Below are 23,263 nucleotides of genomic sequence, written 5' to 3'. Positions count from 1 at the left end.
CAGAGCCCTGTCTCTCAGTGGAAGAGGTGGTCTGTGCATTTTCAGCTTGGCTAGGGACCTGGGCAGGGCTGAATCTGCGGGGCCTTGTGATGGGAAGTAATGGGGGCAGGAGGAGGCAGAAAAAGCCCAGTCCTGCAGGTGTGTGTGTGTTAAGTCGCTTCGGTTGTATCCACCCATTGGTGACCCTATGGACTGTATTCAGCCCGCCAGGCTCCTCTGTCCATGGGATTCTCAGGCAAGAATACTGGAGCCATGCCCTGCTCCAGGGGATCTTCAGGTGGGTGGGTGAGGACTTCTCATGTGTGCAGCCTTAAGAAGGTTAGGGGCAAAATACATTCTGATTAAGTCAAGAAAGAACAGCAGATTGAATCTATCAGAAGGTTCTTAACCTAGTTTCTCAATATTTACCAAGTACCTGTTTTGCACTCGGCACCATGCTAGTGCCAGACAAAGATGCATGAGATGTGTCTGCTCCCAGGGGAGGGAATAAAGGGCAGAGGGAAAAAGCATGGGAGTAGAGACAGATCCCAGATTCTGGGAGCCTCAGGCTCCTGTCTTCAAAATGGGAACAAGACTTCCTCACTCATAGGCTGGTTGGGAGAATTAAATAAAACGAGACGTGCAAAGCACCCAGCACTGCAGCTGGCACCGTAATAAGTGATCAGCCATTTAGTTTGCTTCCATTGTTCTGCTCTTGGAGGAGCTCACGGTCTGCAGGCAGGAGGGAGTAAAGAAGCCTGGGAGAAACGCATCCGAATTCCCAGGACTTCCAACCGCGAACTGGTTTGAAGCTGGACACGACTGATCAACTTAACACAGTTGAGGCCTGGGCTTTGGAAACCTGGTTCTCAGCATTCCTCTGGCTGTGGAAAATGTGGTTTAAGGTGGATCCAAACACTCGGAAATGGTGACTGTGTGCAAGTGCTTTGGCAGTGGCTGGGCCCGGAGATGCTTTCTGGGCACTGAGTAGGGTACAGGGTGGGAGGGGCGTGCCCAGGAATTTACAGAAACATTGAGAAGAGAGGACGTTCTCAGAATACTTGGAGAGTCTTGCCTCCTCGGCTTCCAGTGCTGTCCACAGGAGGGGAGTGGGGCAGGGTGAGGTGGGTACAGAAACCGGGGCAAGACTTCGGACCTGGAGAGGGACTGTCCAGAGAGACCAAGCATGAGCCGCACACATGGTTTTAAATTTGAAGCAAGTAAAATGAATTGTAATGACATTTCCTTGAACTCAATGTGTTCAAAGTATTATCACTGCAACATGGAGTGAATATAATGATTAGTAACAAGATAGATCATATTCTTCTTTCTGAACATAGTCTTTGAGGTCCAGAGTGCATTTGGTGCTTCCAATTATCTTGGGTTTGGACCAGCCACATTGCAAGTGTTCAATAGCACCCGTGGCCTGTGGCTACTGTATTGGTCAACCTGTGTCTAGAATTCAGAGCATCTTGTTCAGGGGCACCAGAAGCCAGGTGTATCCAGAGCTAAACAACAGGATCTACTATTCTGTCCTCTTCTCATGATACCTCTGAAATGAATTCTTAGGGAAACTGGCTTGAAGAATCAGAGATGTCTTGAATTACTTGTTCTGGACGGTAACGTATGTCCTGGCCTGGCCGTGGAGCCCCCTAGCTAACCTTGGGACACCACCACTTCCAGGTCTGGGGCTGACCCCCAGCAGTTCCCAAAGCTCTCTGAGCTTTAGAACCTGCTTTGGGAGTGGCACTAAGAAGGTCTATTTTACTGGGTAACTGTGAGGACTAAAGAAAATGATGATTACTTGGTGACATTCCATGCCAAGAAATAAGCTTTTTATTGTGAGGACTGATACTGAAGCTGAAACTCCAATCCTTTGGCCACCTGATGCAAAGAACTGACTCATTGGAAAAGACCCTGATGCTGGGAAAGATTGAAGGTGGGAGGAGAAGGGGACGACAGAGGATGAGATGGTTGGATGGAATCACTGACTCAAGGGACATGAATTTGAGTAAACTCCAGGAGTTGGTGATGGACAGGGAGGCCTGACATGCTGTGGTCCATGTGGTTACAAAGAGTTGGACACGACTGAGCAACTGAACTGAACTGAAATTAAATAAAACCAAGTGGTGTTCCCCCTATGGGCTAAGTTTGGCAAAAGTTTCCTGGTAGGATTTTCTGTAGTTCTGTCCCTAACCTTTCTGTTGTATGAGGACCGTGCATTTTCATAGGGCAGGACAAAGGGGCAGGGATGAGCCTGGATCTTCGCCCAGGGTGGTGTGGCGTCTGCCTGTGGCCCTCCTTGTCCAGAGCCGTGTGGTTGGTCACCTGGAGGAGGCAGGCCCTGCAGGCAGCTTGCAGCCCTATGTCAGCTCTGTCATAGGAAATTCTGGGGTCCCCAGACTTTTAGCTTTAGAGTGCGGACACCACTGTGGTGCTGTGTTTCAGGGCTGAGGGTTGCTGGCCACCCCAGGACCCATTACCTAAGCCATCCCAAGTGTTTTGGAAGCTGACTCAGGTACCCTACTCCAAAATCTGCTTGTCCTTCCCATCCCTCCCATCTCTGCCTTTGAAACAAAGATCCATCCCTACCCCACCTGCCTCCTTTCTTTCCAAAGCCGTAAAAATACAGGCTATTCTCCTTTAGGGCCAGAGAGCCAGTGTCATAGATATGGCTGCTCTTTCTGGGCTTGGAGACAGTATTTTTCTTTATTACTCTGTGAATGACATCTACTCCAGGCACTGGTTTCCAGCAGCAGCTGAAAACAGTCATTGCTCTGTATGTGAATTAGCATAGCATCCTGACACAGGTCACTGGCACAGGGTTAGCACGCCACAAAATCAAATTCCCCTAAACCCAGCTTCATCTGAAGAATCAGTTAAATAATTCCTGCCTTTGGGGTTTTTCTGAGACACAAATGAGATCGTATATGTGAAAGTCCTTTGTAAAGTTATAAAATATTATTGAAACTCTTAATTCCCTCCTTGGGGTGTTTCCTTGTTTGAGACCTGGGTGGGTTCTAACCGTGCCCTCCCGCTCAGCATCACGAGGCAGCCTGGGTCAGCATCACGCACTGTCCTCCCGCCCGCAGGCCCAACGCAGTGCTCCCCTGCCTGCTCCTCCGCAGGCGCTTCTGAACCAACCGGTTGTCTCCTGCGTGTCAGTGGCAGGTTTCCCTGACGTCTTTATTTGCCTTCAGCCTAGTGTGTGGGTCTTTAACTCATCTCCCCGAGTTTGGTATCTCTCCCCAGTTATTAGGAAAGTTCACCTTCTGTCCTTCCTGGGCCTGAGGGGAGAGAGACCTGAAACCAAGGAAGTGCCATAGGGTCCTCTTCACCGGTATTGGGTTTGGTGAGGATTCTGCGATGGGGAAGGAGGTTTGAAGAGGGAGTCTACCAGCAGGTCCCCTGTCCTCAGGGCTGGTATGGAGGCAGCAGGACTAGGAGGTGCTGGTCGGTGATGCAAAGAGTAACCGGGTATCAGCCATGCTGGAATCAGGGCACAGTCTACAGTCCCTGGGGACTGAAGCAGCATTTTCAAGGTTGGGTCAACATCTGATAGTCTGTGGTTGTGTCAGTGGTCCTTAGATGCTCACTGCAGTCATCTGTGGGTCCCCTGCTGCGGCCTCACTAGACTGGCGCTTCCTCCCCCAGGGGCAGCTGGCTTCTGGTTCCTGCTTCTCTCCTGGGGCCTGAGCTCTCCAGGCTGTCACGAATCCTGAAGGAGTCTCCAAAGCAGTGTCACGGTGACTTAGCATCTATTTTAAAAGATAATCTATGTCACATGTAGGGGACAGCAAGGAGGGGGTGTCATAAAATCAAGCACATTTAGATAGATAAATAGTCTAGATTCTTTCTAAGTTTGTTCATGACCCTCTGCACACCTCTCAACTTCTCCAGGCCTTAATGTTCTCATCTGTTAAATGGGCATGAGAAAGAGCACTGCAATGATTTAATGTTGTTGCCAGGCATCATGCATTCAAAAAGGAAGAGGCACTGTGACTCTTAATCACCAAAGATTTGAGAATATTATGGCAACCCCCTTTTTCCTTACCAAGCCTAGCAGTGTGTAATTCTCTTCAAAATTGGTCTCTTTATTGCTTCCTGGGGGCCCCTTGGGAACGGCTTCTGATACATCACCTTAAAACGTTGCAGCAGGGAGAGGCAGAAAGCCACGTTGTCCTTGACTGACAACCTTCATATGAGTACTTTAACAATTTTAATTTTTCATGATTCCTCTGATAAAAATAGTGCCTGACTAAAAACAAATACATTTGTATTTTCCATCTCCTTAATTAGTTTCTAATTTGGGGGCTCTTATTAGCTTAAAATCATCTCACTGAAATGGTCCTTGGATGATAAAAAAACGTGAAAACCACAATCAATTCTAGAGAGATCTTGCTATTTAATTATGCTGATTGGAGCACTAGAGACCCCTGGCAAAACGAACCTCTCAGAATAAGCTTGATTTGTGTAATTTGGTTTTTAAAATTTTTGGATACATATTTATCAAGTTCAACTATGTGTTCTTGTTCTCCTTGAGACTGACGGGCGGAGGAATCCATGGGCCATGGAGACCCTGGGACTCCAGCTAAGTCTGTGCAGTCGCTGCTAGGGCCTGGCCTGAAGGGAACATGGGGTCTCCAGGTTGTCTGGTCATTTAAAAGTGTCTTTTCTTTTTTATTAAAAAAAAAAAAAAAGGTCAAAGATCACTCAGAAATAGCCTAGGAAAGGATAAGCTAATAAGAGTTTTGGAGTTTGATGGTAGAGAGAATCCTCCATGAACTCTTGGGTTAGAGATTATCTAGAACCAAATTCTAGAATGTGATAGGACTTTGGAGCTGCTAGGAGGACCTACTTGCTCAAAAAAGATGTGTTCTCCAGCATCCAAACCCATGGATCAGTGTTAGCTTTGCTAAAAGTAGGCAACCAGCTGCTACGTAATGGAAAGGACACAGCACCACCCAGCACATTTTCCCACCATAAAGCTGCTCCTGCCTATGACTCTAGCGGCCAGCTTATGCAGGAACTGGAGGCATATGGGAAAGCCCAGCACAGGGAGGCCGTCACCAGATCCAGGCCGAGAGGGCTCCTTAGGACAGATGCCCTAACTTCTCCAAGAAGAGGTCAAGGGAAAATAAAAGGGAGACGTGAGGGAATTGTTACAGATTTAAAGTCGTTTAATAGACATACTGACCAAGCACCCTGTGTGGGTTGAGTTTGAATCCTGACCCAAGTCCACCTTGATTCTCTCTGAGAGAATCAATATTCGCTCAATAGGAGGTTATTCTAATCTCTCAAATAGGAGATTAGAGACAGGCTGGGAGTTAGAGATCCAGGAATTACTGTTAATTATTTTAGGGTATGTGATATTGTGGCAATGTTATATACTGAAGTATTTACAATGATGTCTGGGATTGTCTCTAAAACATTTTAAATTTAAAAGAATGAAGCAAAACCAGATTGTTGAATATTGTTGAAGCTGGTTTGGTGATTGGTGATGGGTACGTGGGGATTTATTACGCTTTTCTATTTTGTGTGTATTTGAAGTGTTCAATAATAAAAAGTAAAATAATAATTAATGTCCTTATTGACTGGCTGAAGCCTGAAATTTCACCATTAGAGCTTTATTCATCTAACTGAAGCCTTTCTTCCTCTATAATGTATAGCTTCTCTTAGAACATGATTTACCCTTTAGAAAAATAACAGTTGTTCAATAGAACATTTCCCCAGTTTGGGATTTTGTAGGTATCCCATGCAAAAGGGTTCCAGGTAAGGTAAATTTGGAGAAGGTAGCATTGAACAAAGCCAAACAGGTTTTTAGAGCCTTGATTAAGCTGTGATAGTGTTAGTCTCTCTTTGTGACCCCATGGACTGTAGCCTGCCAGGTGCCAACGGAGTGTGTAAACGTTCCCTTCTCCAGGGAATCTTCCTGACCCAGGGACTGAACCCAGGTCTTCTGCATTGCAGGCAGATTCTTTACCATCTAAGCCACCAAGGAAGCCCTGATTGTACTGTGAATGTATGTTAATACATACTGTGTGTCTTGAGTCGGGGTAGGCTATAGCAGTGCTGTGTTCCCTTAAATAATACGTCATGTGCTTCAGAGCAGATAGAAACTTTCAGCTCCTCTAATGAAAATCAGGAAGGTCAGAAACCTGGGTTCGAGAGCTGTTTCTATTTACTAACTGGTGATTGGTCAATCACTCAAACTTTCTGAGCCTCAGTTTTCTTATCTAACAAAATGAGCTTCATATCACCTGCCACTTATGTTCCAAGAATATGAAAAGGCTTCAAGCAGTGTAAAGCCCAACACCAAAGGTTAAAATGTATGATTATTATTTGGTGCCATTTTCTGAAACTTGATCCACAAATGTTTGCTTGGAGGCTCATGGCTCTGTGTACAGGTGTGGTCTAATATCACCTAAAAGTAAAGACTGTCCTGGGTGTCATGTGCTTCAAATGTAGAGAAGAGGTGAAAACAAGTTCCCTGCCTTTTGGGAGCTCATGATGAAGCTGGGGGAGGGGGAGTGGCAGTGCGAATATACAGTGACCGCAAAGCCCTCTAACCATAGGGAGAGATGAAAGGTTCAGGTTCAGAGGACAGGGGGCATCACTCTTGGCTGAAGTAACCTTTGAAGGCCACCTGGAGGAGGTGGCATTTGAGTCTGAAGCCTGGGAATGTCCGGACGGGCCATCCCTTTGTTGTTTGTGGATCATTCCGTTGGAATGCTTTCCTGTCTGCCGCCTCCACATGTCTACAGGCTTCAGCTGAGCAGTCTTATCTGACTTGGGGGCCCAAGTCTTCCCTGTCCGAACCTGAGGTCATGCTCCCCCTGTCCGGCCTTCTACCCACTCCTGTTCTCTTCTCTCCATCTCCACCCCTTTTGTCTGTCTTCCCAGCAGAGCTTAGAGCAGCTGGGATTACTCATCCCATCCATACTCACTCACTCCTGCCCTGTCTTTTCAGTAAAAAAAAAAAAAATTATCAACCACGGAAACAAAGCAATAAATTATGATTCAGAGATACCCGAGCCTTCTTGTGGAAATGTTTATTATCATCAGCAAATCATTCCTTAGGGCACAGAGAGAAGACGGCCTGAGTGGAATCAAGCAAAAGGTGGGCAGCAATTGCTCCAGTAAAGTTGAAGGGATTTGAGGCACCCTGGGAGCCGGCCCAGTTTCTTGGGTGCAGAGCTTGGGGAGGTGGTTGGCTCTGACTCCTCCCGGCGGGTGTGCATGGCGTTACTTGGGATGAGTAGCCATCAGAGGCACTTGTTAGCTAGGAGCCCACACTGTCCTTGTACTTGCACAGCAGAAACGAATGAAAAGGTCCTAGAAAGGGACGGGGCTATGCTGGATGCTTCAGCATGAGGGGGCCCAGCTCTGCCACTCGAGGATTCAGAGGCAACCTGGCCCCCTGCCTTGTCCCCCAGAGTCCTGCAAGGACAGAGCTCAGCCCACTCCCGGCACATTTGAAGGCTCAGGAAGCTATTGTTAGTATTGGTATTTGGGGAAGGACCTACTCAGTCCCTGGCATGAAATCGGCCCCACTGTGGATCTTCCTTGCAACTGTACACCTCAGCTGCGGGCCTGCGGTGCTGGGTTCTGGCTCTGCCACTTGGGGCAGGGGACCTAGCCTCCCTGAGCCTCTGTGTCCTCAAGGGTAGGAAGGGGCAACCACACCTCCCTCCTTTCCAGGACAGTTGGGAGGATGAAATGAAATGACACAGAGAGAGCGCTTGGCCTCCCCCTCTTTTACACTGAGAAGTAATAAGACACGGGACAAGTTGCCCTGAGCCTCAGTTTCCTCATCTATTAACTGGAAATAGTTAGATTGCCTGTACTGATGACATCATTTAACTCCGAAGATAGTTTAATGGGCGATGAATGTAAAAACACTGCAAGAAATATAAAGAGCCAAACATTTAGAAAACTGTGTTCATGTGTATTCACATATAAAAACCCTCACATGCAAACTGTCCTCAAAGGACAAAAACCTCAGAGTGGCAAAGTGTGACCACAGGTGGTCTGGGGTGGGCGGGAGGAGAGACAGCACACGACTCCAGACTGGTTTGTCCTGTGCGTTTTGGCCTGTCCACTTTGCCAGAGGCTGTTCGTCCAATTTTCTGGACACTGCTGCCCCCAACAGAGTGGGCTGTGGGAGAAGTGTGTGGGACCAAGTCTGGCAGACCTGGCGTCCAGCTCGGCTTTGGAAGTGCCCTGTGGGACCCTGAACAAGTCATGGAATTGCTTCCTCAGACACAAAGCAAAGATTAAAAACTGCCAGCAGCATGACATCAAGAGGCTCTAAAGGAATGATTGAGTTAAAGCCTTTCTAAGTTGTGAAGCAGTGATGACCAAGGAATAGGTGACCATCTCTATGCCTGTCTGCTGGCCTTCCTAGCCCAATGCGCCACAGATTTAATACCACTTGTTAATTGATTACTAGGCATCTTGCCATTGCAGCTGCTTTGGGGAGGCAGTGGCAATTATTTTTGTGTTAGAGAGATACTCCTTGAAGAAGCCTTCCCTGACCCTGACCTGCTGCTGCTTTTCTGGGTCAGAGGGAATATCTTCTCCCTGCTCTGGTGGGTAACAGTCAGGTGGCCCTTGGGGCTGAGACCAGCCTTCCATTTACCCACTTATTCTAACTCACTTTGTAACTTAGCACTCACTCTGGGCATTGATTTACAGTTAATGGTTCTTCTTTAAATGAATACTTGCCTGGAATCTTTCATGAATCAATGGAGGTGTTATTGACCTGGCAGCCAGGTAATGAGTCCTGGAGTGCCAAGTATTTTTTTTTTTTTTTTTTTTGCCAATATTACCTCTGTTTCCCCCTACCAGTCACATAAAGAACCTTCTACAAATACACACTAATTTTATTTTCAGGCTGCAAGGCATAGTGTAAAGAGTGTAGGGCTGAGTCAGGAGATAGGAGGTCTCAGCGGAGCTTTGCTGTTAACTCACTGTGTGATGCCGAGGAAGTCCCTTGACCTCTTTGGGCCTCAGTTTCCCATCTGTGGGATGGGGCAGGGCTGGGAGGGAGGTTCTTCCACTGACTCTCTGGCTAGATCCACAAGAGCAGCAATGAATGTAATGAATGAGCGAGATCTAGGTGTGGACTGTTGTTGCCGTTCAGTCGCCAAGTGGTGTTTGACTCTTCACGACCCCATGCACTGCAGCATGCCAGGCTTCTCTGTTCTTCACTATTTCCTGAAGTTTCCTCAGATTGATGTCCATTGAGTTGGTGATGCTATATAACCATCTCATCCTCTGCTGCCCGCTTCTCCTCCTGCCCTCAATCTTTCCCAACATCAGGGTCTTTTCCAATGAGTTGGCTCTTCGCATTAGGTGGCCAAAGTATTGGAGCTTCAGCTTCAGTCCTTCCAATGAATTTTCAGGGTCGATTTCCTTTAGGATTGACTAATTTGATCTCCTCGCTGTTTGGATTACGAAAATAATAATTGCTTTGTATAAGAAAACAAAACAATATACCCATGTTTGAATGAGTGAGGGAAATTGTGAGACACCCCCACCCCACCCCAGAGATCATCACTATCAACAATTCAGAGAAGTTTCACATCCATATCACTGTCTGTATTTATATTGTTGCCATGGATTTGGAAAAATAGATCCATATTACAGAAAGATGGGATCAAGCTATATATTATGTTCTGCAGCTTGTGTTTTTACTTAATATAATCTTTTAAAAACTGCTCATACACATCACTCTAGTTTTTTATACTATGGTCGTCTATAATATGGATATAATTTATTAATAGGTTAGAATTTATTTTACCTCCTCAGTGGACGTCTGGGTGGTTGGCAGTACATTTTAATGGATGTGATGGCTGGCTGCCCCCTCCTACTCTGGGAGGGGTCAGAGAGGAGCCTGGGAGGAAAGAGCTCGCTTACACAGCCGAAGCCACCATCCTTAATTGAGGGTGCTATCTTCTCACCTCTGCAGAATTCTTCTCCAACAAATACTGTGGCCGAGCAGGGCCAGGGCACAGGTGTCCCCCCTGTACCCCCAGAGTGGGGGGAACCAGGGCCATGCTGGGGACAAGCGAGGAGGGCCTGGAGGGTTTCATTTCTAATTGAATTAGAATTTTTGAATAGGTGAAGCATTTTCTATAGTTCAGAAATCAAACTGACACCCACAGGTATGCACTGCGATTGCATGCTCCCCCTGGCGCCCTCTACAGGCCATTTATATAACTTCTAGGCTTATTTTTTGTGTTTTCCTTATGCTAAAATGAGAAATTTCAGTAGATTCTTAGCTTACCACTTTACCATACAAAAGATACCCTGCTGTATATTCTGCACCTTACTTTTTTTAAATTTCCTTAAATGTAGCTTAAATTTCTCCATATTAGTACACAGAGCAAATGCTTCATTTCTTAAAATAGCTGTGTAGTATTCCACAGGATACATGAACAATTTTTTTTTGAACCAGCCCCCTATAAAGAGGCACTTGAATCGTTTCCAGTTTTCTTTTTGCTATTAAAGACAATTCTGCAATCTGATGTCAGTCTGAACTATTTTATTGCATGTGCATGTTTTAAATTGCAAACCACCCCAAATCTTTTCTAGAAGCAGGTAAAGTATGCATTGTTTATAAACAGATAAGCCAATAAGACTTTGTTCCCTGAGCCCTGTGCCATTTCCTTGTCTTCCAAGCAACTATCCCCCAGTCCCCTAGCATCCCCTAGTTCCCAAAACATCCGCCAAGATGCAGTGTTCTTTGCCTGCCAACTTGGACTGTTAGAAATAATCTTTGCTCTCATTTCCTCTGATGGTTTCAGTGAAGACTCAACCTAGGGCCTGAGAGACTGGGAATCTCTAGAAAGGTTTCTTGAGGTCCTAAGCACAATGGAAGAGGCATCCTGACAAGTTAGATGGTATGGATTCCGGTCCTTGATCAGCCACTGATGGACTGAGTGATTCTGTACAAGTCCCCTCCCTCACTCACTGCACAGGGCCCGAGGTCCATTCCTTTCCTCACATGTTGTGGTTCTAGGAGCAGCCTAATGGCATTCAGTACAGTTTTTAAATCCTCAGGTCCTGGATAGCAGTCAAGTGTCACTTTCTCCACGAGGGGCCTTGTGCTGGTGATTCCTCACCGCCCTCAGTGGCTCGAGCAGTTTCTTTAACGTGACATCAAAGCTTAGATGACGATGGCTTGTACATGATAATAAAATGATGCCCACCTGCGGATTCCCATTACTCAGAAGTACATTCATTGGGCTACAGGTTTGTGAAGCCCTTTCGCTGCTAGTGCATGAAAAAGGGATATTTCACACATGCTTCACATTAGTACCGTGATCTAGCTTCCGAGTGAGAAAGAATCAGCGCAACAGCCAACTGCCACCTGAGAGCCCATGTCTATTACAAGCTGCCGTGGCCCCACCTTTGACTGTGATCTTGTCCGATCTGATAAGGTAATAGTAATACTAACTTACATTTTCACTACATGGACTCTTTCCCCCAGGGCTTGGCCACCCGCAGTGTCTTTTCTGTGGTCTATTCCCGTCCAGGGTGCGTCCTAGGTGGGTGGGTGCCTCACACTGAGTCTTGTCCCAGGAAAGAGGTTCTGGGCATCATTTTTCAGTGAATCAGCTGGTAGCTAAGTCAGTCACTCAGTCCAGGGTTGCCGTGTTTAGCGCTCCTCAAACGCAGGGTGCCCACATGGAACTCCTGACCCGGGCCCCACACCCTGGGTTCCCTCCTCCTGTAAACAGCATCACAGTCCTCTAAACCTCCTGCCTCAGTCCTCCCTATGCCCCGTGACCTCCATGGTCAGTTCTGAGGTCTGCCAATCCCTCCATTCCCCATCACCCTCCTGGACTCGCCCAGAAACCCAACTGGTCCTTCTGCATTTTCTCTCGCCACCGCTGTCCCCACCCTGATCTGTACACAATGTATAGTGGATATGCTCATCTGACCTGACAGTGCCCTATTTAGAGCCTCTAAGGGCCTCTCACTGCTTCTAGGATAAAGGTAGTTGTTGATGTTCAGTCTCTAAGTCGTGTCCAACTCTTTGCAACTCCATGGAGTACAGCACACCAGGCTTCCCTTCATTATCTCCCAGAGCTTGCTCAAACTCATGTTCCTTGAATCGGTGATGCCATCCAACCACCTCATCCTCTGTCGCCCCCTTCTCCTCCTGCCTGCAGTCTTTCCCAGCATCAGGATCTTTTCCAATGATTTGGCTCTTTGCATCAAGTGGCCAAAGAATTGGAGCTTCAGTCTCAGCATCAGTCCTTCCAATGAATATTCAGGGTCAATTTCCTTTAGGATGGAGTGGTTGGAGCTCCTTGCAGTCCAAGGGACTCTCAAGAGTCTTCTCCAGCACCACAGTTTGAAAACATCAATTCCAGATTCTTAGCAGGGCCCACAGGTCCCGCCCACTCATCGGCTTTCTCCCCCCTCCCCCCGCCCCGCCTCTTCTCTTGGTTTCTAGGACAAGCCATGCTCTTTTCTGCTTCACGAGGCACACACCTGCTTTCTGGGCGCTGGGGTCCCTCACCTTCATGGTTTTACCCCTTGCACACTCATCAGAGAGCAGCTAGGCTGTCCCTTTGCTGACCCTCTGGGCTGGGTCAGCCCCTCCTTAACCCTTATCAAGGTTGTAAATAAATGCCCAACAGGCTTTTAAAAAAAAAAAAATCTGCCTCCTCCCTAGAGGATTAACACCACAGTGCACAGACATAGAAGGAGTGGAATGATTAGGCGGGGGACGTGGGTTCGATCCCTGGTAGGAAACTAAGATCCCACAATCTGAGGAGAGACTAAGCGCATGGGCTGCAGCTACTGGGCACACACGCTGGGGAGCCGGTGTGACACAGCTGGAGAGTCCTCGTGCCACAAGTGAAGATTCTCCGTGATGCAACGAAGACCTTGTGTCCCGCAGCTAAGACCTGTTGTAGCAAAATAAAGAACGAAAGCAAGAAATGCAATTGACTTTAAAAAAGAGAGAGAGAGAGAAGTGCTGCTTGGAGCAAAGAGAAAATATAATAGGGACAGTCTGATCTCATGTGTAAGGGGTTCAGGCTGTTTCTCTGAGTGGTGTCTTTGCCTGAACCCTCCAGACACTGACACCCACCTTCCCCTGTTTGTTTTCCAAAGGGCCTTTGGCTTTTGTGAGGTTTTGGGCCCTTGTGCAGAGATGTGGCTCCCGCTGGGGCAGATCTGAGCTCAGACTTTGCAGGGCTCCCCATCTGCCAGCAGCTCTGTGAGCAGGCTGCCGATTCCGGCTGCCCTTGGGAGGTGTGAGGACTCAGGGTAAGTGTAAATCACACTCCATCCAGTTTCCCCACCCCCAGACCAGCACTATTTTCACCTAGGAAAAGTCTAATAAAAATGCATTCGAAGTCCTAGTCCTAAAGGAGGAAGGATGGGGAGGAGCAGGGGCAGGAAGCCAGTCCAGCACAGCCTTGATTAAATGAATCCGAGCTGCAGGGCTTTTCTGGCCAGAAGCAGCCCCCAGGGCCCCTGGAAGCGGGTGGTCCTGGGTATGTGCTCCATGCTCCAGGCATGTGGGGCGGCCTGGATCCCAGCCCTACCCTGAGAGTTAGGGGAGTGCTGTCTGCTCAATCTCGAGGCTGATCAGGCTGCAGAGGGGCCTCACCTCAGTGGGGGATGCACCAGCTGGGGATTTACCTAGGAGAGCAGGGGGCAGGAAAGAGGCTCATGGGCATGAAGCACCTGTAGGGATCGGGGCAGGGAACCAGGCCAGTCCTCTGGAGCAGTGACTTGCAACCCTGGCTGCACGTTTGAATCACCTGGAAGCTCTGGCTATCCCTCGGACGGATGACAGCAGTCTCTGGGGGTGGGACTCAGGTGATTTCAGTGGGAGCCATGGATTCAAAGCTTCCCTGGGCTCTGACACTGGCCACATTGAGACTTGTAATGAGGGCCCATGGAAACCTTGGTTGGGGTGCAGGGGAAGGCCTCATCATGGGGTGGAAAATCGTGGGACCAACGGACTCTGGATGGAGAACCAGTATCACCTGTCTAGCCACACAGATGACCAAGATTTTCAGCTGCAAGAGGGTTTGGGAAAGAGTGTGATGATCCAGAGGAGGCAGCTGCCCAGAGCCAGGGTCTGAAGAACAGGACCTCTGCAGGGCAGCAGGATGCTATGTAACCAGTCGTAGAGTTGATCATAGATGTTGCATTGTGGATATTTGGATGTGTGTCTGGTCTTTGCTGCCAGCCTTGGAGGGCCCAGGAGAGCAGCGGCTGGGCCATCACTGTATCACGATTTGGCCACCTCTCGCCTGCTCCCCTGTGGCCTCTCAGGCCCCAGCATCCTCATCTCTGACCTGGATGATCGCAGTTGCTTCCTGATTAGAGTCCTAGCCTCTGTCCCCAGCAGTCTAGCCAGAGGGATCCTTTAAAATGTGTCAGTGGGCTCCTTTTCTCAGAACCTTCCAGTGTCTCCCCACGTCACTCAAGGTCCAAGTCCTCGAGTGAGCTGCAGGGCCCCCATTTCCCCTCCTGATCCCTCCAGCCACTGGCCTCCTCCCCGTCCTGGGCCCTCTTGCCTCAAGGCCTTTGCCTGAGATGTTCCCTCAGCCCCCAGAGATCTGCAGGCCCCCTTCCTCCCCCTTCTTCAGGCCTTTGCTTGAATGTCACTTGTTTTGTGAAGCCTTCCTGGACCACCTGCTTCCTGTCTCCTGGATCTTCATTTCTCTCTATACCTCTTCTATGCTGACACTATATATATAGTGTAGAGAGTCTATCTCTCTACACCAGAATGTGAGCTCTGATAGGGGGGAGATTTTATTATTATTATTATTACAGTTGCTGGTGCAAACCCAGACCTGGAATAGTATTTAGCCAGCCATGGATGGCCAGTATATTTGTTTTCTTCCTTGTGTACCACTGATGCTTAAAACTGGTTTAATCACAATCTTTGGCTGATAACATTCCCTCTATTAGTCCAGGCATGGTCTGATTTTATTTAATTATGTAGTTATTTAGGTTTTTTGTTTTTTTTTTTTTTTAGTTTATGTAATAAGCAGCCAAGAACTCATCACTCAAAGCAAAGCAAGGATATGACAAATCTACACCCAGACATAAGATCCTGCCTCAGGCCTTCCCACTCGAGGTCATCACCTTCCTTAATCTTTATCATTTTGCTTTTCTTTTTACTAATTCCATTGCATCTAATCTATGTGTATTCCTAATAGATATATTTTGCTGTAGTTATTTTTAGCCTATTCAAAACTTATTATGTTGTATATAATCTTCAAAGTCCTTCTCATTTAATATTATATTGTTAAGATCCACTAACATTGTTGCATGTGCTGTGGTTTATTCCTTTTGACAAACAAAAAGTATTGATGGAATGAATATTTGACTTTATGTCTCCCCATGGGGCTTTCCTGGTGGTTCAGATGGTAAATAATCTGCCTGCAATGCAGGAGACCTGGGTTCTATCCCTGGGTCAGGAAGATCCCCTGGAGAAGGGAATGGCAACCCATTCTAGTACTCGTGCCTGGGAAGTCCCATGGATAGAGGAGCCTGGTGGGCTACAGTTCATGGGGTCACAAAGAGTTGAGTACGACTGAGTGACTAACACACACACGTAGTGCCAGCTAACACTTCTGGAGTGTGCACAAGGCACTCTGCTAAGTGTTTTATTAACCCCACTAAGCAGATGGAAACTGACACACAAGAAGTGAGTGACTGGCCTGCAGTCACACTCAAACGGCTTAAGGGCTGGAGGCAGGATTTGAACTTGTATCGTGTGCCTCTACTGACCCTGCACCAGGTCATCTCTGAGTAAACAAGGGGGTGAGCTCACACTTATCACCTCCGCCAGCCCTTTAGGAACCCCATTTAATGACTCAGTTGCAAATCGACATTCGACACACACACATGCACGCGTTCTGGAATTGCTCACAAATGCTTGTTAATTGACGGGCAGTTTTTAAGAGGAGAAACAGACTTCTGATGCTTACCAAGATTTGCCTGTCTGTTTCTGTCTCTTTCAATCCATCTCTTCTGTATTAAAGGAAAACACCCCTGGGCCTTGTGCTTACAGGACCTGGGGGGCTCAGAACCTATTAACAGGCTGAGCCTTTGGGCTTGGATCCCAGGAGAGGGGAACAGGCTGGGGCTGTGCCCTTGGTCAGAGCAGAGTTTATCTCTTTCCACACCAAGACCCTGAGGGACTGCAGGTGCCTCCCTCAGCAAAGCTCGGCATGCAATGACCTGAATGGGCAAGGGCTGGCTGACCCTGTCAGGGGTCTCCAGCCATCCCCTCCTCTTCTTGGCACTAGGAGCACCCACTCAGGGGCAAGATCTTTTCACATTAGGAGCAAATGGAAGCAATGGGGAAACTGGAGGGCCAGGCATAGGATTGAGCAAACAATAGAGACTGTCCGCAGAATGACTGCTCCTGCCCTGGGGTACACACAGCAGGGTCAAGGTCAGGCAAAGAAATGAACATTGTGCTGGCTTCTGCCCAGTGTTGGGCTCAAGTGAGCCAGGTTTGACCACAGGGAGGATGGGCCCACAGATTTTACCCTTCCAGGTGAAGAATGGCCTGTCCACCATGGCAGCCTTTGTGCAGGCCTGTAGCTGGTCTGGAAGGGGCTGCCTGGGCCGCGCCTTGTGGATCAGCCTGGGGAAGGCAGACGGGCCTCTCCAGGAACCAGGGAAGTTGAGGAAGATGGAACCCTCACACAGTGCGGATGTGTGAAGCAGGTGGTTCCAGACCAGCCTGAAGGGACGCGGGAAGGAAGGAAAGTGCATGCTGTGACATGTTCTACTCGCTGGCGTCCACAGGGGGCGGCAGAGAGCAGAAGACAGATAGCTGGGCTCCTCTGGGAATAAGGTCACCACCCAGCCTCAGTTTCCACTAAGCACCTGCAGGCCCAGAAGCCTAGAAGTTGAGTGCAGGTGTGTGGCACTGCGGAAGGGGGTGGGGCTAGTGCTGGTGCCGCGCACCCTGGTGAGACAACCTGGGGTGGGTGGCGAGGAGGGAGGCAGCCTTCCAGAGAGGGGAGGGACTGACAGCTCAGTGTGCCCTCTCACCACCCAGGCTGCACACTGGCATTGCCCTGGAACTTCTCAAACATGGAGGCCCTCACCCACCCAGATCCGTGGAATCAGAAGGGATCAGTCTGTTTTAAAGCCTCCCCAGATGATTTCCTCTTCATCCAGGATTGAGAACCACCGGGTCAGACACTCTGCTAGCACCTTGAGCGCAGGTTTCTGTTCAGTAGCTGTAGGGGCTGGGATGTTGACTCACTTCGTCTGTACGATGGTGATGGTAACAGAGAGTGCTGACCTCAGGGCTGCTGTGAGGATGTGTATTAAGCTTGGCACATGGCTGTCACCTAGCAGGAGACTATACTGTCAGCTAACAGCAGCAGTGCTTTGCACATGGGCTCTGGACTTGGCATCTTCAGAGCTGGACCTTCAGGGGCATCTTCATCTGGAGTCCCCGGGGGACACAGGACTTTGGGGGAGATGTTGTGTTTCTGGAATCTGAAGTCTGGGTGGAGCTGGCCTAGAGGCCTCGGTCAAAACAGTAGACACTGTCTTGTTATCAGTTCCTGTGTTCAGAAATGATGATGTTGCCTGCTCCCTAAAGGCGTTAACCTTGGTCATTATGTCCAACTAGGGACAGGGCTTTAGCCAAAGGTTTTGGACAGGGCAGCGTTTGTGGAGCATCTTCTATGTGCTGTGTATGTGTGTGAGCTCAGTCGTATCTGACTCTTTGTGACCCCGTGGACTTAGCCCAGCAGGCTCCCTTGCCCATGGACTTTTGCAGGCAAGAATATTGGAGTGGGTTGCCATTTCCTGCTCCAGGGGATCTTTCTGACCCAGGGATCAAATCTGAGTCTCCTGCATCTCCTACATTGGTAGGCAGATTCTTTACCACTGTGCTATCTTTGTGCAATATGTGTTCACATTTATTGCTTTACACAATTCTCACAGCAACTATGTGTGATGGATACACATATCCTCATTTTACTGAAGCCCAGAGAGGCCTGGCAACTTGCTCAAGGTCACGCAGGAGTACCAGGTCTCTTGACTTTTCACCATACCACAGCCACCTCCTGGTATAACCTGTGGCTTCCTGCCTAGGCAGACACCCATGCCTGACTTTAGTCAACGCTCATTCTTTGGACAATCCTGATTCTACTTCATCTGTGAGGAGGGGAACTGAGTACAGGAGTGTTTCTGGAGTCCCAGTGCCAGCACTGTGTGCCCCCGGTGGCTGGCGGTGGTGGCCAAGGTGTGAGTGGGAAGGATGGGGAGCCCGTTGTTAGGTCTTTAGGGCTGGACAGTCAGGGATGTGAACTAACGGGGGCAAGAGGGGTGGGGTCAGCAGGGGCAGCTGATCCTCCCTGAGTGGGGCTGGGCTGGGGGCTTTAGGCACTTAGGTTGTACTCAAAGCTACCCCTCCATCCACAAGACCTGTCCCCAAAGGTTTGTTCATCGACTTCTTTCCATTTTGTGTTACACTCTGGAGGGGGGGGTCATGAAGCTAATTGAGCCCCCCTAAGGGTCAGAGCTGGACACAGGTTCACCCAGCCTGGACTCTCTGGACAGCTGGATGGAGCAGAGTGGGGGTCAAACTCTGCAGCACCCACCCCGAGAGGCTGACCCATCACGCCCATTAGGAGCTGCCATTCCACTGGGAGTGTGGGATTTGGGGCTGGTTCCAGTTTACTTCCTTACTTCCCACTTTGCTGAAAGCAGGAAGTTGCTTCTTAGGGGTCCAAGGCTTAGTAAAAGGCACAGAGTGGGCTCTTGAACAAAGACGGGGATCTTTGCACCAAGCAGGGCAGGCATAGGGCCTGGGGAGGAGAAGAAAATGGCGTGACCTTGGACATCATAGGCCCTGGTGGGGATAACCTCCATTCCATTATAAATCTGAGTTCCTGGTCCTCACCAGACTTTAGAGAACCTTCGGTTGTTTCCCTGCATCCTGTCAGGTGTTTAATTTTCAGAAGTTCCTGAGTCCTGTGAGCCTCATTCAGTATTGCTGGTCCAAATATCCCCCCAGCAAATTTCCAGCTGTGGACAAGTGCTGGGTGTTTTTCTCATCTCCCCAGTACCTGTTGATGCAGAAGTCTCTGGGTTTCCAGTGTCTTCGCTCTGCTGCCTTCTGCAACCGCACACATTTTATCCCAGCTCTAATTGGTGCTCTTGGAGGCATTCCCCAGGCAGATGATATTGTGGTGTTGACAGACCCAAACGAGGACAAGAGAAGGTTCCCTGCCTCTGGTCACCATGCCCTCCAGAGAGGACTTCAGTCATCCCAAGCGGCTGTGTAGACTCCAGGCGAGGAAGGGGAGCTGAGGGAACCATACCACTAACAGCCCTGTCAGGACGCTTCCGTTGGCTGCAAATAGTGTCTGCCCATCTGCCTACGCGTGAAGTCCCAGGAGAATGGCTCATTAAAAAGGAGGGCCAGCGCTTTGTGTGACCTGCAGGCTGAACCCTACTTCCAGCCATCAGGAGTCTCTGGAAGGGTGGGCTGGCCTGGAGAAAAGGGGGCAACTGTGGGCTCTTCTTCCTCTAGTCCCCAGGGAGGCTCAGCTGGAGACACCTTTCTGACTGGGGACCCTGTGCTGCCCCTACCAGCCGCCACCCATCATCCCCTGAACTAGTTCCAGCAGCTCTCAGCAAACTCGGCCCTTATTTGCAGTGACCCTCCCATCCGCTCGTCTCTCCTCTCCCCCCAGCACTGGGCTCCGTGAAGAGGGTTGCCAGATAAAATACAGGATGCCCAGCTAAAGTTGAGTTTCAGGTACACAGTGGGAAAAATATTGCACAGGACATGCTTGTTCTAAAACTCATTTATCATTTACCTAAAATTCAAATTGAAGTGAAATTCAAATTCAGATTTAATCTTGAGTTTTTGTTTGCTCAATCTGGCAACTTCACCCACAAAGACATCTCCTAACAAGGGGGCTGGGCCCAAGAGAGATGATAAATGTGTTCTCTGCTTTCCAGCCTCTGTGGGACCGGCTCTACTTACCGAGGCCCTGGAGACAGGATTCTTAGTAAGATGTAGGCTTCCGGTGCCATTAGTGGTAAAGAACCTGCCTGCCAGTGCAGGAGACAAAGAGACACAGGTTTGATCCCTGGGTCGGGAAGATCCCCTGGAGGAGGGCATGGCAACGCACTCCAGTATTCTTGCCTGGAGAATCCCAGGGACAGAGGAGCCTGGCGGGCTACAGTCCATGGGGTCGCAAAGAGTCAGACACGACGGAAGCGACTTAGCACGCATGTACCATTCAGTAAGTCTGGAGGAGGGCGGAGGCTCTGCAGTTCTAACAGGCTTCCAGTCCAGTGCCACTGGCCCAAGGACTATACTTCAAGTAGCAAGGAAACAGGGCAGTGATTGCGGGCTAACCACAGGCTCATGGGGAAGTGAGGGGAGGTGGGGTGGGACATGCGGGTCTGAAAACATTGCTGCTTGGAGTTTAGTCTGCAATGCGGAGTTAATTTATCTGGGGCAGGACCCAAGCAAGGGACTTTAACTTTTGTGTGTGTGTGTGATAAAATGTGTAACAAAATTTACCATCGTAACCGTTTGTAAGTGTACAGTTTATAGTGTTAAGTATATTCACTTTATTGTGAAGCAGCTCTCTAGAACTCTTGCATCTCTCAAATCTGACCCTCGTGCCTATTAAACAACAACACCCCGTTCCTCCTTCCATCCGGCCCTGGGTGCCACTTTCTGTTTTTATGAATTTGACCGCTTTTAGATGCCTCATGTATAGTAATGCAGTCTTCGTCTTTTTGTGACTGCTTTATTTCAATTAGCATAGTGTCCTCAGGATGCATGCGTGCTGTAGCATGTGATGGAGGATTTCCGTCCTTTTTAAAGCTGAATAACATTCCACGGTGTGTATGGACCACAGTTCACTTATCCACTCATCCATTGGTGGACACTTGGGTTGCTTCTGGCTCTTCGCTGTTGTGAAGAATGCTGCTGGGAACACGGATGTGCAACTTTCTCTTTGAGACCCTGCTTTCAATTCTTTGGGGTACGTAACTCAGAAATGAGATCACTCAATTGTATGGTAGTTCCATTTTAAATGTTTGTAAATTAATGAATTTGAGGAATCACCATCCTCTTTTTCATAGTGGTTGCCCCATTTTACAGTCACACCAATGATGCAGAAGGGTTGCCATTTTTTCCACATCCTCTCCCCAGGTGAGTCGAATTCCCAGGCAGGCTTGAGAGCCACTTCCCTGGGCTCATTCTTGGCAGATTCTCTCTGAGTTTTCCTAGGTATAAGATGAATCCATCCCACAGCTTTAGGGGATCCTGTTCCTGTGAATGGTGCCACAGGTGGTCTGGGAAAGAGAGACCCTGTCTTTGGATTCACAGATTGAGTACTGTGTGACTTTGGGCAAGTCATTTAACCTCTCTGAGCCTCAGGTCCACACCTGTAAAGGGATAGGAGAGTATTAACTATAACGAAAGGAAGATTGGATGAACCATGCATGCAAGAGCTTCTGGGATTCATAAATAGCCATGGGAATGTCAGATGAGCTGACAGTAGGAACTGAGGGAAGAAGCTCAAACATCTGTGGTCAGGAAGGCTCACATGGAGTCAGCTGACACTTACTGAGGCAACCCTGCCCCACGGCATCATAGGAGAGCTTCTCTGTTCACTGTTACCCCAGCATCTCACCCAGCACTGGCTTTGTGTCTAACACACGGCTGAGCAATGATGTCTGAGATACTGTCCTAGCAGCCTGTGGCAGATGAACTCCTAGGGACAGGGAGAGTGACACGACCAGAGCTGACCGTTATGGAGCACTTATTATGTGCCAGGCGCTCAGGTAAGCTCTTAATTCTCCCAACATTGCTGTGAGGTGGGTGCTGTTACTACCTTTGCTGTTCATACGAGGCCCAGAGCATTTAAGTAGCCTGCCCAAAGTTCCATGGCCAGAAAGCAGCAGAGCTGGGGTTTGAACCCAGGCAGTCTGAATCCAGAAAATAGGCTGGTAAACATTGATCTTTATAAATAAAGAGCCACAGGTGTGTAAAACCATGATATAAAGAATCATCACTTGGCTGCTTGCTGGAGGAGCAGGACTGAGTGGTGACCCTGTGAGTAACATGATTAACTGAGGTGTGCGGTGACCAGTCAAGACCAGGAGGACAAGCTTTCTGGGGCAGGGCCAGTGCTGGGAAGGGTGGGGTGGACATCCGCTGCCTGCTTGGCCTCAGGGAGGTCCTGTCTGAGATCTGGGATGAGCCTGAGGGTCGGGCAGGGAAGTGGGCCAGCTGGTTGCAAGACCCAGGAGGACCTGGGGCTCCAGGATGCGGCTAAAGCCTGGGCATGTGGATTGGATGCTACCTGAGAGCTCCTTCGATGCCCCTGACAAGGGTCAGGTCAGGAAGTCAGACCTGGCTCTGTAGGGGAAGAAGTCCTGATGCCATCCTTGAGCGACGGGCAGAAGCTAGACAAGCAGATGGGAGGTTACCGATGCCCTTAGAAGATGGGAGAACTGAGGCAGAAGTACAGAGATTCTTGCCTTGACCTGGAAGACTAACTCATTGGGGAATGTCAGGAGTCAAAGCAAGCTTCTGGGGAAGAAGTGGGTCCAAGGTGGCTGCTGTTTCTACTTGTTTTATCAATGAAGAAAAATCAGAATAAAGGCAAATATTAACAAATAATTTTTCCATACATAAGCCTTGCATGCCTTCTGGATCCCTTCTGCTCCCTGGCTTTCCCTGCGAGGGACCAGCTGAGACCACAGATTTGGTGTCAGTCACAGGTTAGTTCGAGTCCCATCCCAGTCACTGAATAGCTGTGTGTTCTTGGGCAACTTATTTGACCTCTCTGAACCTCGATTTTCTCATCTGTTGTGCAGGGATTGTCCTGAGCATTGAAGGATATTTAGTAGTATCCCTGACCTCTCTCTTCTAGATGCCGGTAACACCATCCCAACTCCTGAGTTGGTGAGAACTAAAAATGTCTTCAGCGATTGCCAGATGTCCCCTGGAGGCAAAGCTGCCCACAACTGGGAACTGCTGTCATAGTCCCTGGCTCCATTTTAGGCAGAAAAGGGTGAAATTCCATTTACTCTTTTTGGATTCATTTATTTGATAGTCATTTGCCATGCACCTGCTCTGTGGTGGACACGGGGAGGGAGGTTCAGTGGTGAGCCAGGCAGCTCACGTGTCCTCAGCGGCTCCCACCATGGGGAGGGCGTGGCTGCTGTGGGAACACACTGATGACATGCGTAATCCTGGGCTTTTCTTTGGAAAACAGGGGCAAGA

General features: G+C 48.9%; 1 protein-coding gene across 1 annotated transcript in view; it reads left to right on the top strand.

Annotated features, from left to right (window-relative positions):
* Positions 1-23,263, top strand: part of ZBTB7C (zinc finger and BTB domain containing 7C) — a 382,485-nt gene that overhangs the window by 80,150 nt on the left and 279,072 nt on the right. The window lies entirely within an intron of this gene.

This window comes from Bubalus kerabau, chromosome 21 (genome assembly GCF_029407905.1).
Source record: "Bubalus kerabau isolate K-KA32 ecotype Philippines breed swamp buffalo chromosome 21, PCC_UOA_SB_1v2, whole genome shotgun sequence".
NCBI classification, from domain to species: Eukaryota; Metazoa; Chordata; class Mammalia; order Artiodactyla; family Bovidae; genus Bubalus; species Bubalus kerabau.
This window is presented reverse-complemented; position numbering and strand designations above follow the sequence as displayed.